A 5,207-nucleotide genomic window follows, 5' to 3' on the forward strand; every position below is an offset into this window, starting at 1 on the left:
CCCTAAGACTCATAATGTTCGAGGGTTATAATTTAATAAATGTCTTTCCTGATCGAATACCTGGAAGGGCAATAATTACTTCAGTTGTATGTTTGTGTTCATCCATCTCTATGTTAAAAGATATGGCTTCTTTACCAGCCCTTGTTTCCTTGAGAGCTCGTTATTTCCATCTTCAGAAAGAGTCCAAGCATGTGAGTCTCAATTCACGATTTGCTACCCCAATAAAGGAAATCGCGCATATGACCCGCAATTCGGAAACGTGCCCAAAACTACTCCAATCAAGGAAAGATCATGATTTCCTGTCATCTTTGGGCTGATCTGCAACCTCAAAGTATTTCAACACAATCAACGTGCAATCTAACAACTCAGCATTATCTGACTTGGATCCTCTAGCATCAAAAGCACTCAGATCATGACCCAGAGAATCCAATGTTATCGGACAATTTTGTGAAAAGTTTTTTGTGCTTTATTAACTCAGTAATTAAGTTTGATGGCAGTGTTGAGGGATATAAAAGGGTTAGTGCATGGAATTCTTTTCCATTCTTGAGTAAGTACTTCATGAGTTCTGATTCATTTTCCCCATTAGATAAATGCTCCATAGTTACTTGTTTCAGAGTATGAATACACGTAAGGTTTTGAGATTCCCAATATTTCATCTTAAATTGAAGCTCGTCTGAAGGCATACAATCTATCACCTGTTAAAAAAGAAACAAGGTTTAGCGTGAAATCGATTCGGTTAAAAAGATGGAGAAGTACTAACGATAGTCAGAGAAAGCAACTTGTTGTTTTAGTTACATCAATCAAGGAAAAGTATCAGGGTCCAAATACGATGAGGTGCTTCAGATTAGTTTTTCCTTTGAGCATGGAGGATAATGCTTGGACCTGGTTTCCACTTAAAGCAGTCATACTTTCTGCTATTAAGTAGTCTAAGTTGTCAAATAAGAAAGTCAAGCAACCATGCTTAAGCAAAGCCTACAACATTTACCAGGCACATCTTAGCATAAAAGTTGATCCACCCCAAATGCCAACTAAAATTTTGAGATAGTTTAGAGAAGAAGAAAAGAAAATTTGTTGAAGAAAAATTTTAGAGTGGTATATTTAGAACTTGACATAAAAAGGTTTAACTTTAATGGAAAACAAAAGATTGAACTGTCATGTGCTGAATTTAGACAAGGAATAATTGTCCATGCTTCTTAATTCATGGAATGATTGATTATTCATTTAACAAAATCTCCGAGGAAGGGCTTCCTGCCCTTTGGACGAGGGGATGGCCAAGGGTATTACATCTCACTTGAGATGTTCGAGTCTGACTTAATCAATACATAAGTCAGGGTTAGATCTTGAGTATCCAGAATTTGAGTCTAGATAAAAACTTAATATTGGCGTGAGGGTGATATAAAACTTTGTGCACAACTTAGTGTGAGGAAAGAATTGCAGGAGCCCTCCAAGATAAAGTTCAAACTCACTCACATCTCAAACGGTGTTTTGAAGTTGTTGGGGGAGCAAGATCCAAAGGAAAACCACATGCAATCATTGTTACCATTAAATCTGGTCTAGTATATATAGATCTGTGAAAATCCACCTGGAACTCATGACAAATATAAGAGAACAAGACGATAAAACAAACTAGCAAACCATCATAATTCCCCATAGCCCAAGCTTAAGACAATTTCGAGCTGCAATTCATCCATCTTCTGATCGATCATTTTGTCTTTCATTATTGTCAGATTATTATAATATGAGGCTCAAAATTCTAAATCCTAGTTAACTTTCAAGAATCAATTTGTGAAAGGAGAGAATTTGTGTAACTTTGTACCTCAACGAAATCCCCACATAGCTTGAGCAATATGGCACTTCGTATTCTGGAAAGAACCTTATGGAAGGTTTGAACTTTATTTTGCCTATATTGAGGGGATGGCAGAAAACAAATTGAGACTCGCAACTCATGACTCAAAAGATCCTCCTTATCGTGATAAAAATCCACAGCATGTCCCATCCAGCAAAAGTCTTGGAGATTAAGAGCATAGATTTTCAATGATTTGCAAGAAGAAAGAGATATTGCAAGCCAGACTATCTGAAATTGATTGAGTTTTTCTAGATGAATATTAATATCATAGAGGTTATGGAGACTCCGGATTCGTAACTATTCAATAGATGATGGTCAAATTCTGTATCCCTCTTATGTGTCAAAGATCCAATACCTTGAGGGATTGAGAGATGAAAACCATTCTCCCATATGGTCATTTTCGATTCGAACAAGTGAAAAACGTAGTGTCTGAAACATTCAAGTAGCATCATGACTATCAGATAATGTAGAGGGAAATCTGAGGATGTTTTCATTGCATCTCAGTAAGAGGGACCTCAGGGATCCACAATCAAGAACACAAGGTGGCAAGAAAAAGGGTTTACCCCATTTCGTGATGACGTCAATCTCAAGTTCTTCTAGACCAGATTTCACTGTCTGTTGCAGCCACATCTCAATCCTGTATTCTTCTTTCTCGACTGTTTCTTGCAATGACCAGCACAGGTTAAGGATTCTTAAGGATTCTTGTCTTCACCCCGTTCATGCTGCAGTGAAGCATGAGCTTGTCATGGAAGTTGTTGACACGCAGTCAATGTGACATGCCATTATTCAAATTTTTATTGCAGAAACTCAACCTCGATCAAGATCTGCATATTTCTCAACATCTTCTCAATGCCAAGCTGAGTTGTGCAAGGTTCTTGTTGTCGAGAAGTGAAACAATGTGATCAAGAATTGAAATTGGGAGCTTGCTGAATCTATCATCAGTATCCTGGTAAAAGTTTTACATGTTGCCAAATACAGTAAAAGAGAAATTTTCCCTGCAAGAAGTTCTGAAGGAGCCAATTAGTCTCTTGGCATACTCTCTTTATATAAGTAAGAACTTGTGGGAGGACTCTCTCTTTGTTGACCGAAGAGGGATTCTTTATCTTGATCTTGCTATGTTCTGGGTTCTGACCAAGGATTGCACACGCATTGTTTGATGTATATATACTGCCTATTTCTTTCTTGCTTACTTTAGTAATAATCTATTGGATTCTCAAATTCATTTAATTTTTTGTTGAAGGATGAAGAGTTTGCAATTTGTTTTTTAGAGAGTCGTCCCTCACACTCATAATGTTCGAGGATCCAATTATAATTTAATAATTGTCTTTCCTGATCGAATACCGGGAAGGACAATAATTACTTCAGTTGTATGTTTGTGTTCATCCATCTCTATGTTAAAAGACAGGGCTTCTTTACCAGCCCCTGTTTCATTAAGAGCTTGTTATTTCCATCTTCAAAAAGAGTCCAAGCATGTGAGTCTCAATTCACAATTTCCTACCCCAAAAAAGGAAATCGTGCATATGACCCCAATTCGGAAACGTGCCCAAAACTGCCTCAATCAAGGAAAGATCATGATTTCTTGCCATCTTTGTGCTGATCTTCAACCTCAAGGTATTTCAGCGCAATCAACGTGCAATCTAACAACTCAGCATCATCTGACTTGCATCATCCTGCATCAAAAACTCTTAGATCATGACCCAGAGAATCCAATGTCATCGGACCATCTTACAATTTTGTGGAAGGTTTTTTGTGCTTTATTAACTCGGTAATGAAGTTTGATGGCAGTGTTGAGGGATATAAGAGGGCAAGCACATGCAATTCTTTTCAATTCTTGAGTATGTACTTTATGAGTTCTAACTCATTTTCCCCATCAGGTAAAAGCTCCATAGTTACTTGTTTCAGTTGATGAATACATGTAAGGTTTTGAGATTCCCAATATTTCAACTTAAATGGAAGCTTGTCCGAAGGCATCAAGTTTGTCACTTGTTAAAAAAGAAACAAGGTTGAGTATGAAATCGACTCGGTTAAAAAGATGGAGAAGTACTAACGATAATCTGAGAAAGCAAATTGATGTTTTACTTACATCAATCAAGGAAAAGTACCAGGGTCCAAGTATGATGAGGTGTTTCATATTAGTTGTTCCTTTGAGCTGGGAAGATAATGCTTGGACCTGGTTACCACTTAAACCAGTCATACTTTCTACTGTTAAGTACTCTAAGTTGTCAAATAAGAAAGGCAAGCAACGATATTTAAGCAAAGCCTGCAACATTTACAAGGCACATCTTAGCATAAAAGTTGATCCACCCCAAATGCCAACTAAAATTTTAAGATAATTTAAAGAAGAAGAAAAGAAAATTTGTTGAAGAAATAGTATAGAGTGGTATATTCAGAACTTGACATAAAAATGTTGGACTTTAATGGAAAACAAAAGATTGAACTGTCATGTGCTGAAATTTAGACATGGAATAATAGTTCATGCTTTTTAATTCATGGAATAATTGATTGTTCATTTAACAAATTCTTCGAGGAAGCGCTTCCTTGCCTGTGGACGAGGGGATGGTCAAGGGTAGTACATCCCACTTGAGATGTCCAAGTCTGACTTAATCAATACTGAGGTTAGGGTTAAATCTTTAGTATCCAAAATTTGAGTCTCGATAAAAACTTAATATTGGCATGAGGGTGATATCAAAGTTACTGCACCACATAGTGTGAGGAAAGAATTGCAAGAGCTCTCCAAGACAAAGTTCAAACTCACTCACATCTCAAATGGTGTTTTGAAGTTGTTGGGGTGCAAGATCTAAAGGAAAACCACATGCAATCATTGTTACCATTAAATCTGGTCTAGTATATCTAGATATGTGAAAATCCACTATGAGCTCATGACAAATATAAGAGAACAAGACTATAAAATAAATAAGCAAAACATCTCAATTCCCCATAGCCCCAGCTTAAGACAATTTCGAGCTGCAATTCATCCATCTTCCGATCGATCATCTTGTTTTTCAATATTGTCAGATTATTATAATATGAGGCTCAAAATTCTGAGTCCTAATTAACTTTCAAAAATCAATATGGAAAATGAGAGAATTTGTATAACTTTGTACCTCAACGAAATCCATGCGTAGCTTGAGTGATATGGCACTTCTTATTCTGCAAAGAACCTTATGGAAGGTTTGAACTTTATTCTTCCTGTATTTAGCGGATAGCAGAAGACAAATTGAGACCTGCAACTCATGACTCAAAAGATCCCACTTACCGTGAAAAAAATCCACAGCATGTCCCATCCAACAAAAGTCTCGGAGATTAGGAGCATAGATTTTCAATGATTTGCAAGAACAATGAGATGTTGCAAGCCAGACTA

The sequence above is a fragment of the Juglans regia genome, chromosome 13, assembly GCF_001411555.2.
Source record: "Juglans regia cultivar Chandler chromosome 13, Walnut 2.0, whole genome shotgun sequence".
In the NCBI taxonomy this organism is placed as follows: domain Eukaryota; kingdom Viridiplantae; phylum Streptophyta; class Magnoliopsida; order Fagales; family Juglandaceae; genus Juglans; species Juglans regia.